Genomic DNA, 14,952 nt, shown 5'->3' with positions numbered 1-14,952 from the left:
AGGATGCCAAGGTGCGTCTGATGTGAAAAATGAAAGTTTAAGACTTGCAGAAATGATATCGCCTATTCCAGTTTGTGTGAGTTAAGAAACTAAATGAGTAGGTCATGTGGGGAATGATTTGATGACAATGGCGCCAACAGCACATTCGAAAGGGATTTGATGGTCTGCTAGATACAGGGCCATATGCTTTGAATCTTTGAATATACTTTGGGTCTTGAATCTACAGAAAATGCTTAAATGATATAGCTGTTGACTTCATTTGTTTATTGCATGATAAGGAAAGGAATTCCTTTACACCAACACCTATAAGGCGCCATTCGGAAATCCTACAAAGAAGAAATGATGCAGACGGTGAAGGAGTTACAAATCATGTGCTACAACCCTTCAAAGGAGGAAGAGATTATGTCCACTTGGAGGTGTAGGGAAGGCTTGCAGAAAAATGTCATTTATTCTCATGATAAAAGATGCAAAGGATTAGGAGATGGAAGATGAGGTTGACAGGAAATTTTGGGAAGAAGGAGTAACATGATTTAATACTTGGAAGAGGAAGCTCAATGATTGGAAATAGCAAAGAATCAGGTTTAGCTACAATTAGGAAGATTTGGAATTAATTCTACTACACCTTAGCATCTGTGCCACCTTAAGATAATGATCTTGTCTCTTCCTCAATAGCAACTGCTTACATTTCCTAGCATTTCTTGTGTGCACTGATACACGCATGATCTCATTCTACTCTTACAACAACCCTTTGCAATAGATACAGCTATTATGTCCATTTATAGACAATTAAACTAAAGTTACACTTGATCAAGGTGACACAGGTAGAATGCAGTAGGGCTGAGCTTCAAACCCAGCTCTGTATCACTGCAAAACCCATATCTTCATTCCCTTTTTATATTTATCTTCTCCCTGTAATATAAGTAGCTGCCTTGCAGCTATGTGTGTAAGGTTGGGAGACAAAGTTAACACACAACAACCCAGAAGCCAAGAGATGGCATTCTAGATGTTTTAAAAAAGGGAACATAAGGGGAAATCTCAGGGCACAGAATCAGACTACCCAGGTTTGTAGTTTAGCTTTGCTTCACTGTTGTGATTTTTTAGCACAGTCTTACACAGCCTCTCAAGGGCATTGGAAAGTCCAGGTCATTGGGCACAGTATGGTCTACCTCCTTCTGTTGCTTGGGCTTATGCATCTGTCCTCCTGTCTGTCGACTTGAGCGATACCTGACCTGTTGGAGTCAGAGACTCTTCCATCAAATACCTTACTACTCTCCTGCTGACGGAGCCTCAACTTTTCCCAAGGGTGTTCAGAGCTCAGTGAGGACAAATATCTGTATGGTTGGACGGTAGCCTCAGTGGTGGGGCTGCTCTGCCACCTCACTTTTTCAGAGCCAGCCTTTTCATTCACATCTCTGTCCCCTGCATGGCACGTGGGGATGAAGGACAGAGTCTCAGGAGAGCCTCCCTTTGTCTGACCATATTGTGACCTAGCTTTCTATTGACATTGACATGGGAGGAGCAAGTCTGAGAGGTCCAAATTAAGGCTGTGGGGTCAGCAGAGGGTCATCCAGAGGCTTCTGTTTCTAGGATTTTCCAACTATCTTGTTTCACTCTCTGTTGTGTCTGATGACTTGGCTGGCTGGCTCAATGTCTCTGTCACACCCTATTTTCTCACTTTTATTTTTCTACAATCCCTTGGGCCAGAAAAGGATAGGCTTTTCTATACCTTAATATCTTTTAACAATCACTGGGTAGACCCAGAGGTTAGGTGCTTTGGCCTTGGCCCTTGATATACTAAACAGGGCTGGGGAGCACATGTACCATCTCCTTTGTATCAGCAACTGAATATTATTCCATTCTTTCTCTTTACTATTGTTCTAGGACATTTTCTAAGTTTAGACGAATGAATGCCACGATCAACTAGAGCTTTGTATTTCCACATTTCCAAAATAAGTACCTTATTATCATTATTAATGTCATTATATTATCTGCAGATGAAGTCACCCTCCTTACCAGTACCACCTGCCTTTAACATCATATAGTAAGAATTAGTGTTACATTCATGTATGTATCCATTTGGCAAATATTAAATAAATATCTGCTAAGGGCCAAGTTCTTGGCTTCAGTGTGGTACGCAGTGATAAAAATGACAAGGTCCCTGTCCTTAGGGAGTTTACCTTCTGGAAGGAGAAGATAAGCAATAATAATACTAACACTAGTAGCGTTAATAATAAACAAAGGGCTGGACATGGTGACTCATGCCTGTAATCCCAACACTTTGGGAGGCCGAGGGGGGCGAATCATCTGAGGTCAGGATTTCGTGACTAGCCTGGCCAATATGGCAAAACCCCATTTCTATTAAAAATGCAAAAAAAAAAAAAAATTTGCCATGCATGGTGGCACATGCCTGTAGTCCCAATTACTCAGGAAGCTGAGGCAGGAGAATCACTTGAACCCGGCAGGCAGAGGTTGCAGCAAGCCTAGATTAAGCCTCTGCACTCCAGCCTAAGTGACAGAGCAAGACTCCATCTCAAATAATAATAATAATAATGATAATAAGTAATAAAGAAGGTGGCTTAAGATCATGCAAAATACTGTGAGGGCCATATAGGGACAGCGTGGTAAAATGAAATGGTTTTGTGAGGGATGAGGCTACTGAATTATCTATGCATATCTTCTGCATCTTCAATGGCTATGAAGCGTCACATTTGCACAAAGTTAGCTGGTTTCAAATTCACGGCTAATACCTTTGACAGTGGTAAACTCCATATGACACACCTTTCACTACATTATATTAACTTACCATGTACATATGTTTGTGTGTGTGTCTGTGTGTGTCTAAATTAGTGATTAATATAAATATATATGTAGATAAATAAATTGATAAATTAGCCCAGACTATGTATCCATATGCACATGTACATATAGGTATATTAGTAAGTTACTCTATGGTTATTTTATTTTTCTCCCAATAAAATGAAGAACTTCCTGAACATTAAGGTTTAGGTTTTCTGGTCCTCTGTTGGTAATTTTTCTCTCTGTTGATCCACAGTAACCCCACTTTTTTTTTTCAGTGTTCTGATAACAGCAGGTCCTCAAATAACGTTTCATTCAACATGCTTTTGTCATAACTTTTATGAGAAAAACAATTGCTTCTATCCAGGCCCCTGTCTGTGTTCAGTCTGCGTGCTCTCCCCATATCTGCGTGGGTTTTCTCCAGGGACTCCAAGTTCCTCTCATGCACCAAGGCTGAGCCCATTAGATAAACAGGTGTCTCTGTGGCCCTGGTGTGAGTGTGAGTGTGAGTGTGAATGAAGGTGAATGTGAGTGTGGGTGAGTGTGAGTGTGGGTGAGTATGAGTGAGTGTGGGAGAGTGTGGGGGAGTGTGGGGGAGTGTGGGTGAGTGTGAGTTAGTGTGGGTGAGTGTGGGTTAGTGGGTGTGAGTTACCCTATGATAAAAGGACATCCTGGCCAATGGGGGTCCTGCCTGTTGTCCTGAGCTGCTGTGCTGGGCTCCAGCCACCAATAACCCTGAACTGGAATAAGCAGGTAAATACTTAAATGATTTGTTTTAATTAATCTTTCTTAAATCTATGCATAGCTCATATGTATTTCATTTTATTACTATGGTCTTTATTACTTTGGTCTTTATTTAGAACTTTAGTGATGTTTTGTGATCAGAAATATACCACAGGAAGTTATGCTCTTGTTTATATCAATTCACATATGGGAAAAGTGGTCCCATATGTCTTACATGCCATAGAAGTGGTCATTGTATGCCACTTTACTTAAAATCACAGTTTCCAAGAACCTATCCATGATGTTAAGTGAGGACTTGTGGAGTATCATAGAAGCAGAGATCATCACACTCTCACTACTGGGTATATATTCAAAAGATAGCAATCACTGTGCGGAAGACAGCCCTTCACTGTCGTGTTCACCGTGGCATTATTCACAATAGCCATGGTATGGAATCAACCAAAGTGCCCACAATGGAATACTATTCAGCCTTAAAAAAGAGGGAAAGCCTGATATTTGTGACGACATGGATGAGCCTAGAAAACATTATGTTAACTGAAATAGGTCAGACTTGGAGAGACAAATACCATGTAATCTTACTCATATGTGGAATCTAAAAAAGTGGTATTCATAGAAACAGAGAGTAAAATGGTAGTTACCAGAGGCTAGAGAATGAGGGGACTGGAGATATTTTTTTCACAAGACACAAAATTTTAGTTAGACAAAAGAAATAAATATAAGAGATGTATTGTACATCACAGTGACTATAGTTAATAACAACATATTGTGCACTTGAAAATTTCTGAGAAAGTGGATTATAAGAGTTCTCACCAGAAAAATATAATGTGTGATACGTAACATGTATGTTAAATAACTTGATTTACCCATTTCTTAATGTATACATATATAAAAACATCACATTGTACACCATAAATATATATACATTTTTGTTTGTCATTAAGAAAGATAACCCAATACATAAAAAGAAATAGAGATCAGAATCAATATTCTCATCCACGATTCCTCTGAAACGATTAAACAGAGAAGTGCAAATTTTATACTGCACGAATTCAAGAATTTCTTTCCTCTTTATAAAGTGGAACGTGAATGCGAATTAACCATGTAGTTGTGAACAGTGCTCGAGGGTTATTGCCTGTAAGATAAATGAATAGACATTTTAAAGTCAGCTGGATTTGTAAAGTGGAACAGTTTAATTGTGTTTCCCATAACGTTATTTTCTTATAAAGGATTTGCACATTTTCTCAGCATGTTGAAAATCACCCAAGAAGTCTTGAAAAACACCCACAAGCAGAGCCTGGAGTAGGATCCTTGTGATCCCTTTGGCTATTGCACATATTTTTTTTAAAAAAGGAAGAAACAGCAGTTCATGACAGCAATGTGGATATAATGATTTACGAAGTTATAATTCTAGGCATGTGGTATTGTGTTATGGATTCAGGGATGTCAGTGATTACAGGCAGCAGACATCAGTAGTGTTTTGACTGTTATGTTTAGTGGCCACGTATGATCAATGCCTTTTTGAGGTTCAAGCTTTTGATGACGTTAAAATGACTATGGAATTATTAGGGGGTATTTAAGAACACCTTGCTTTCACTCTCTAAAAAGATTTTATTTCTAAAAAATATAGGTTTTAAAATTTTAATATATGTAGAAACAAAATGCAAAACATACTGTGTTAAACACCTGGTTCTAAAATGTTATGTCAGTATTGGTCCCTAAATCAACTGGCAATTGAACTAATATCTTTATAATTTCAAAAAGGGTAAAAAAATACTCATAAAGCAGTCCCTAGTAAACAATGTCATTTAGCTTGCTTAGATTAGGGTGATAATTTCAATAAGTTAATAGAAATGAAGCCAATTCAATGGGATAGTTTCACCTTTTTTAATGGATGTCATGAAACGAATAGCAAACCAGCTGCTCCATAATTTCACTATTTGCTCAGAATGTATTAATAGATCTTCTGTTTTTAGGTGAATAGTCTGCCCGATTACAGTTTTGAAATATCACAGAATGGGATATTTACACACATTACATAGTCAACTTTATTTATATATTTATTGTTTTTAGACAGGGTGTGGCTCTGTTGCCACAGCTGGAAAGCAGTAGTGCAATCATGGCTGACTTCAGCCTTGACCTCCAGGGCTCAAGTAATCCTCCCACCTCAGCCTTCTTAGGAGCTGAGACCACAGGCATGCACCACCCCACCTGGCTATTTTTTCTTTTTCTTTTTTAGCTTTTGTATAGAAGGGGTTTCACTATGTTGCCCAGGCTGGTCTCAAACTCCTGGGCTTAAGAGATCCTCCTGCCTCGGCCTCCCAAAGTGTTGGGATTACAGGTGTGAGCCATCACATCTAGCCTTGGTCAGGTTTACAATGTCCCAATTTCAAAGACCTTGTAAATGCTGGCACTAGGATTTTCACACAAGGGGCTTAACCCTAAAAAGGTATAAATAAACTTATACTTGTTTCTGAATATGGCATACTACATTATTCATGTGCACGTTCATTCAAAAATATTCACTAGGTGTCTAGTTTTTGCCAGGGGCTTGTGGGCTCTGAGGATGCATCAAAGAAAGAAATACGGAGTTTGTACTTTTGTTCTGTAATATTTTACCATATTTATATGCAATTAATTGTCAACTTACAGAGTATGTTATATTTTATAAAAGTAAGTCCTTTCACAAATCCAAATGACTTTTATAATCATGATGTTTTCAGAGAGTAGTTAAGTTCCCCAAAACATTTTTAACCTCTTAGAAGAATATAATTTATTCTAAATTTTAATAGTTATGAAAGATACAAAGAAAACTTTATTTTTCTAGGAGTGAAGAAATATAGTCCCCTTTTAAATCTGCACCTTTTTAGGGTTAAGACCCTTGACAGGTCACTGCTCTTATTCGAAAATTAGAGGTGGAGGGTAAGGTTTTCTCTAAGGCCTTTTTCCACTCTATGCATAGATAGTGGCTTCCGGGCCATAAAGCTGGGCATGAATGAGAAGTGGAAAGTAGTTGAGAGAAAAGAAGAAGAAAAGAGAAAAGAAAAGAAGAAGAAAGTGGATGTTTCCTCCCTTTTCTTAACTCATAAACTTCCATTAGGTAATCTTTCCCTCAGCTAGGATACTGCAACTTTCTCTCCAATCCCCTTTCATTCATGTGCATCAAATGCCATTATGTGCCAGAGATCTTAGCTCTTAAAGTATTCTCAGTGCTCTTTGTGATGTGGGGCAGGGAAGACAGATATGCAATCAAGCAACTTCTACAGTACAATTCAAGTACTATATGTTGCTATATACAGATGGATGCATCAACTAATGCTGTTCTAGGGGTGAAGAGGAAAGATAGAGAGTGGATGAGGCAATCCAATAACTTTCCATAAAGGAAAGGGCATTCAAGTTGGACTTTGAAATAATATTTAGAATTCCATCAAGAGGTAATGTGAATACATGCGTTCCAAGCAGAGAAAGCGATCAGTTGTGGATATATAGAAGTGCAACAAAAGGCATGTATGGGAAATGGTGAAAACCTAATGCGAAGGTAGTATGTATGGTGGGGAGTGGAGATGGAGGACAACAGGAGGCTGTATTGCATTTTATATTCCATATCAGAAGTTTACATTTGCACATTTATTCCACAGTCAGAACACTTCGTTTTGAGAATTTGTTTTCAGAATTTTTTAAAAAGCTGGCAACAGTAGAAAAAAGTCAGATGTCAGATCATACAGAAAATCAAAATTTCAAGAATTGCTGCAGTTTTTGTAAATATCTGTAATATTCATGAGACTGTCTGTGGACCCTGGCCCTGATCATTCTTCAGGAGTCTCTCCTATTCTCTAGTGACATTCTAAAACATTTTTTTTCTTCTCTACCTGACATTTCAGCTCTTGTCTGCCCCAAATTCCTGCAAGCATCTGACATTACTCTTTTGTAGTTCTTGATGTTCCTCTAAGCGAGTCCTGAGGGGAGCCTCCCTGAAAGTTGTTGGGGGTGGATTATTTCATTCCTACCGGTCTTTACTGTTCTGTATCCAGTAGGACACCCCTCCCCGATTATTGGGTATTTAACTGAATAGGACCTTCCCATTGACTTTGGATTGTGGTACTTGGCTGAATGGGACCTTCCCATTTACTATGGATTAGGGTATTTGACTGAATGGGACCTTCCCATTGACACTGGATTAGGGTATTTGTCTGAATGGGACCTTCCCATTGACTCTGGATTGTGGTATTTGACTGAATGGGACCTTCCCATTGACACTGGATTAGGGTATTTGTCTGAATGGGACCTTCCCATTGACTCTGGATTGTGGTATTTGACTGAATGGGACCTTCCCATTGACACTGGATTAGGGTATTTGTCTGAATGGGACCTTCCCATTGACTCTGGATTAGGGTATTTGACTGAATGGGACCTTCCTATTGACTATGGAATAGGGTATTTGAATGAATGGGGCCTTCCTATTGATTATGGATTATGGTATTTGACTGAATGGGATCTTCCCATAGACTATGGAAGGTTTAAGTAAATCATCTCTATGTTATTTCCCGGTATACACTCGTGCAGTCTGGTTGTTATGTTTTTCTTTTCATAATTGATATTTATGTTATATATATACACACACAAAAAAAATCAACTGAATCAGTATGACAGAATTAATACCTCTTACTCTCAGAACATTTTCAAAGGATTGTTTTTATGCTAATATTATGACTTTAAATTTGTTAAAAATAGAGTCACCTACAAGTTTAGTATGGTCTTCCTCTTAATGTGCCATGTAGTATGTAATATTCAGAGGGGAAATTTAAAATCTGCTTTCTTAGGGTAAGTGTTGCAACTGTTCATTACATCATGAACTTTTAAAACGTGTTTTTCATACTTAAGGAAAAGATGGTTTTGAGGAGAAGAACTAAATAAAAGTAATAACTTAGAGCACATTGGGTATGTTTTGCTCATAGTAATCAAATAATTATACTAAGTAAAAATTTTGAATGAAATCATCCATATAAAAGTGTGATTCTCTCAAAAGTAAGATTTTGGAAGTTTTATGCCATTCTTTTTTTTTTTTTTTTTTTTTTTTTGAGACAGAGTCTCACTCCATCGACCAGGCTGCAGTGCAGTGGCATGATCTTGGCTCACTGCAACCTCTGCCTCTCAGGTTCAACCAATTCTCCTGCCTCAGCCTCCCGAGTAGCTGGGATTACAGGCATGCACCACCACGCCCAGCTAATTTTTGTTTTTTTTAGTAGAGAGAGGGTTTTGCCATGTTGGCCAGGCTGGTCTTGGACTCCTGATCTCAAGTGATCTGCCTGCCTCGGCCCCCCGAAATGCTGGGATTACAGACGTGAACCACCGCGCCCGGCCTATGCCATTTTTATATTGAGTAATGAAGCTTTACCACATGATCTCTGCCTCTTAAATCCTGGAATAATTTCAAAAGGAAAAAACAAAGCCTAGTGATATTTAGAGTAGCATGGGACTAGAGGACACCTATTCCAAGAACATTCTTAGATATGTACTGTCTCACTAGTGGGAATATATATTTTTCCAACATCAGTATGTGAATTTCACCTTCTCCTCCTAATAAAATAACTGCTCTAATTTTGTAAGTAGCAGCAGGAGGGCTTGATGTTGTCAAATGCTTTTCTTCTTTCTAACACTTGTGGTTTACAATATTGCCATTTAAAGCATTATCTTAAATCATCTCAAAATTCCTTGCACCTCATGTAAATTATTGTTAGGATTTGCTGCACAAAACAGAAAATCAAAAAACAACAGTGGCAACTTAAACACACATGAGCTTTATTTCCCATGTAAACAGTCCATACTGTTTTGTCAGCTCCAGGAATAAATCAGTCCCCTAGCTTCTTGTTTATTTTTTTCTGTTCCATTGTTCCTGGGCTGCTGGTACTCCAGCCATGGCACCTGCATTCCAGACAGCAGGAAACAGAAGGGGTTAATGGAGAAAGAGAGCTTCCTTCACCTCTGTTCGATCTACTTGAAGGAGCTGTCTATGAAATCTGTCTCTAAAATATTCACTTCTATGTGACTGGTCAGAACACAGCCATATCTACCTTCAGGGATGCTGGGAAATGTTGATGCTTAGCTGGGCACATTGCTGTCCCCAAATAATACAGAAGTACTATTAGTTCTAAAGAAGACAATAATGGATTTTTAGTTTGGTCACTAGCCATATATCTCTATAGTTTAACCCTCACTTTATACTCTGAATATAGGAGGATACCTAAATTTAACAATAAATTTAACTTTCCTAAATTGATTATCATTGGCATAGAGAAAGCTATTGATTTTTGAACATTTAGATTGCACCTGTCACATTATGGAATACACATTTGTTCAGGGAGTTTTTCAGTTAGTTTGTATGGATACTATAAGAGGCAGTGTTATGTATAATTCTGACTTAAATAGTTTTTTTTCTTTATACCATTGAATTAAGTAGAACTTCCATTACAATACTAAAAATACTAAACGTCTATGTCTTGTTCCATAATGTCCCCTGTTAAGACCATAGTTCAGGTAAATTTCTTACCAAGTTATGGGCATATTCTTATATTTCTAGCCTGATAAGCATTTCTTAAAAATTAATTATTAATGGCTATTAAATTTCATCAAATGACTTTTTCATCATCCATTAAGATAATTTTATGTTTTCTCTTTTAATCTATAATAATACTAAATTATAATAAATCTCTTAATAATAATAATTCTTTATTGGATAAAGTCTGCTAGCTCATGATGGATCATTCACTTAATGTTCAGCTAAATTCTATTTATTAATGTTTTATTCATTTATTTTGCACCAAAATGAGTGTAATCTATACCGTGTTTATCTTCTGTATTCATTGTAATTTGTTAGCAGAATTTTGGTTGTGAAGTTTCTATATTTTTAAGTGCTCTGTAATAGTTTGAATACTATAAGAATTATAGTATTATATATATATATTTAAACAAATAGCTGGTGCTAATTGAATGGAATAATTTGTTTTTTATTCTTTGACTTTTTAGTATATTTAGATAATCTACCATTTTAAATGAGGTTTAAGCAACTTGTCTGTTTCTTAAATCTAGTTCCAATTAGTTGAAAATTACTTTGATTTTCAACAGTATAAATAATATTTTCTTTTATAATGTTTTAAATTATTTCCTAGTATGGTTGTTATATAGACCTTTTATTATTAATGTGATTTATATTTTAATGACTTCTTTTCATCATTTGTCAAACAAGCAAGGTATACTTTATAGATTATTTCAAAGAATCAGTGTGTTTCATTGATGAAGTTTCTTTTTAGTCTTAACATGTTAATTTCCATTTTTATTTTTATCGGTTGTTCTCTTCCATATTTTTATTGTTGATCTTTCATTTATTTAAAGGAGACTTAAGTCATTTTATGCTTTTTGTTTCTTTTATAACTGCATATACGTTAAGTTAAATGTTATCCTATGTGTACCAATGTGGATGCATTCTGTATGTAGTGTTTCTCATATTGTTCATTTGAAAATACATCGTCATTTCACAGATTAGTTTTTGACTATCCAAATGTCAAAAAAAGAGGAATTTATTGTCTTTAAAGCTTGTTTTCCCTAAGCATTAGATTTTATTTTTTATTCTTTTGTTTCTAATTTCATTGCATTTGGATCAGAAAATATAGCCTTTTTCGTGTTTTCTTTAGGGGATTTTTGAGATTTTATTTCTAGTGTGATACATTTGCTTATTATAAATGTCCCTCTATTATTATATATAATATATTTTATTTTTCTCTGTAGGGCAGAATTTTCTCTCCCTATACACATAGCTATCAAATCATATTCTTTTTATTCACATCCTCTATGTCCTATTTTTTGTCTATTTGATCTCACATTTCCACCATGATTGGCATTTTGTACATCATTCCTCATATGTTACTCAGTTCTCTCTTTACATATCTTGATGTCATGCTCTTGTTTGATGTATAAATGCCAACAGTTGTTACATGTCCTTGGAAAACTGTACTGTAAAATATAAATGGAAAAAGAAAAACTCCTTTCCTGTTCAGTTTTCAGTTTTCATACTACTGCATTAAGCTCTTTCTTGTAAGTAACCATTAATTAAATGCCATATTATCTTATGATATTGTTCAATTAAAACTCAGGCAGTATATGTACAGTGCATTTAACTTAGATTTTCCTGTCAGATAGCATTATTTATACTTTTAAGTATAATTTAAAAAGCAACTGTCATGTGTGATGTAGGATTCATATTTCAAATATCAATGGTGATTTTTAAATTTAAGGTTCATGCATAAACAGGTTAAGGGAGATTACATTGAAGAAAACACATATAAACCTCACTCAAGCGATAGCCTTCACAAATATTAGGTCTGTGCTTGTGTTGATGCGTGTTCGATACTTAAATCTGTTATCCAAATTTTATCTCCTCATTTCAGTATATTAAAATATATAATACAGGAAAGGCTCTGGGTTTTAACTAAACTGTTAAAATTATTTTCTGAGAATTCAGTTATTTGTTCCTGGAAAATTCAGACAGAGTGGTAATGCATTCATATGTGTAATGAAAATTCAATTAAGGTGTTATTTGTTGTTCATTCTAAACATATAGGTTTAATTTAGCATCCAGATACTCACTTTTGGGGGAAGTAAAGCAAAGGAAGAGTAGATTTATTCAGAGAATGTAATTAGTAGCACTTGCTGATGCACCTTAAGTGAGAACCTGATTATTTCCCCCAAATTTGTACTTAATATATACTTTCGTGGGGCTTAGAATTTCGATACACTTAAAATCCTACAATTTTATATTTTAATCATCAAAAATAAATACTACTAATTTCACTAGGTAGTGTGTTCTGCTCAGATATGTGCAGTTGTGCTTTCATTATCATTTAAAACACATTTTAAATCAGCAAGTAACAAGACTAAAGGCTGTCTGTGCAACACTTAAGCTGTCTATACTGCCAGTTTCTTCACTCCTGAAATGTGACAACAAGAGCAAATTCCTCATAGTGTACTTAAAATGATGCTTTTTGAGGTGTTTAGCTTTATTTTGCTTTTTATTGTTTTTTTCTTTTCTTTTTGTTACATCTTGAGGGCTTAGAATGGTATTTAGCTTAGTAAGTGCTTTATAAAAGTAACATACCATCATCAGTTAGCACCATTGGTGAGAATGAAAATGAAGCAATTGAAAAAAAAAAATTTTTGGACTACTTCTATTTTCCAAATGTGTCATGTTTATGGAAAATGTCTCTATTCATACTATTAATATTATTAATAATCATGTCATTATTAAAATTATAATATTATTATTATTATCATCACCACCATGTGCCAGATGCTGGGCAAGAAAGGAAGTGAAAGAAAAAGCACAGGATTTAGTATGAACTTTTTAAAATCAAGAAATACTTTTATCTAGGACTTATTATATGCCCAGGATGTTCTAAGCATATTACAAATTAGCTGAATCTTTAACACAAGTCTCCTAGGTGAATGCTCTTATTATCAAGCTTATTTTGAAGAGGAGAAAACTGAAGTACGAACAGAGTAGGTAACTTGCCCGAGGTCGCACAGCTTGAACTGGCAGAGCGAAGATTCTAACCTGGGCACTTCTGCTCCAGAGGGCATTTCCTTAAGCTCTACAAGAGGCTGCCTCTGAGCTGGAGTATAGGCTTTGTCTCCTACTAATTAGGTGACTTTGACCAGGTTGACTCATCTCTTTTTGTCTATGTCATAATCCATAAATGAAGAGATGGAAGCGAAGAACAAGAACAGCTGAGCACTGTGGTTCACACCTGTAATCACAGCACTTTTTGAGGCTGAGGTGGGCGGACCACCTGAGGTCAGGAGTTTGAGACCAGCCTGTCTAACATGGTGAAACCCCATTTCTACTAAAAATACAAAAAATTAGCTAGGTTTGGTGGCGGGTGCCTGTAATCGCAGCTACTCAGGAGGTTGAGGCAGGAGAATTGCTTGAACCCAGGAGGCGGAGGTTACAGTAAGCCAAAATCGTGCCACTGCACTCCAGCCTGGGTGACAGAGCAAGACTTCATCTCAAAAAAAAAAAAAAAAGGATAAGTACAACTGTGGTGGATGGTTGTTTTGATGATTACGTAAAACAGTTATCAAACATTTAGCCCTGTATCTAGATATGTTAGGCACCAAAAAGTTTACAAAAATGTTATTTCAGTAAATTTCAAATATTTATCAGCAATCTACAAGTCAATATTTTTGTTCATGTTATAAAGGACAAAGAATTAGTGAGAAGCTATTTCTATAACTACATGCTGTGGTTTTTAAAATAGCTACTTCGGGCTGGGCGTGGTGGCTCACACCTGTAATCTCGGCAATTTGGGAGGCCGAGGCTGGTGGATCCCCTACGCTCAGGAGTTCCAGACCAGCCAGGGCAACATGGTCAAACCCTGTCTTACCAAAAATACAAAAAAATTAGCCAGGTGTGGTAGTGTGCACTTGTAGCCCCGCCTAATTGGAAAGATGAGGTGGGGCGATCACTTGAGCATGGGAGGTCGAGGCTGCAGTGAGCTGAAATCGTGCCACTGTACTCCAACCTGGGTGACACAGGGAGACCCTGGCTCAATAAATAAATAAATAAATAAACAAATAAATAAATAAATAAAGTCACTTTGTATCTATCTACAGGCTCAGTTTCTTCATTTTAAAACTCTAGTTCCAGAGAAATATACCAAAACCCAAACATCAAAACCAAACCATTGACCCACAACAGTGGACACCATTGAGAATATAAAACAGAAAGACAATCAATAGTTACTCACAGATGTCTGTAAATCTGTGGGAAACAGATCTTCCCACAACTAAATGCAAATTACTTAAAACATATTGAGGCAAGATGTTGACAGAAGTTAAAAGAAGGAAAAGATTAACATTGTATTGGTTGAGATGCTCTTGGTTTCACATAAGAAAAACCTATACAATATAGTTTAAACAAAATCAGGTAGATTAAAAAAAGGGTAAAGGTCTTTCTCCCACACCCAACCAACAGAAGCAAAATCAAGCTTCTTGAAAAATTAAATCCTACATTAAAAGTCATCAAAACTCAAGACTGCCTCTTCCTCAGCTTCTCAGTATGTTCCTTGCTGTGTCCCTCTTCTCTCTCCCAATGCTCCTTTTCTCTGCAGAATGACTTGTCCTGCCATTCCTGTATAAAGCTGCTGAGGGAACAGCTTTTGTGTGCCCAGGTGCAGCCACCAGCAGAAGGGTTTAATAGTTGCAACTCTAGAGAGCATCCAAGGAAAGAGAGGATACAACTTTCACCCAATAGTGGTTAAATGCCTGTTCATCGCTAAACTATTCCAGGTGTTCGGGATAGATCAGTGAACAAAGGAAACTGCCTTTAAGGACTGCACTTTCTTAAGGGGAGAGGGCCACAGAAAA

At 36.6% G+C, this 14,952-nt stretch overlaps 1 protein-coding gene and 1 long non-coding RNA gene across 15 annotated transcripts in view; one reads left to right on the top strand and one right to left on the bottom strand.

The window, feature by feature from the left end:
* LOC105466614 (teneurin transmembrane protein 3) overlaps positions 1 to 14,952 on the top strand; it is a 2,765,046-nt gene that overhangs the window by 660,668 nt on the left and 2,089,426 nt on the right. The gene's annotated exons all lie outside the window — the stretch shown is intronic.
* LOC112424019 (uncharacterized) lies at positions 9,316 to 13,170 on the bottom strand. The gene is made up of 2 exons (XR_003014634.2): positions 13,084 to 13,170; positions 9,316 to 9,459 (listed from the first exon to the last, which is right to left on the bottom strand). It is a non-coding gene; the product is annotated as an uncharacterized lncRNA (long non-coding RNA).

Source organism: Macaca nemestrina, chromosome 3 (assembly GCF_043159975.1).
Source record: "Macaca nemestrina isolate mMacNem1 chromosome 3, mMacNem.hap1, whole genome shotgun sequence".
NCBI lineage: Eukaryota > Metazoa > Chordata > Mammalia > Primates > Cercopithecidae > Macaca > Macaca nemestrina.
This window is presented reverse-complemented; position numbering and strand designations above follow the sequence as displayed.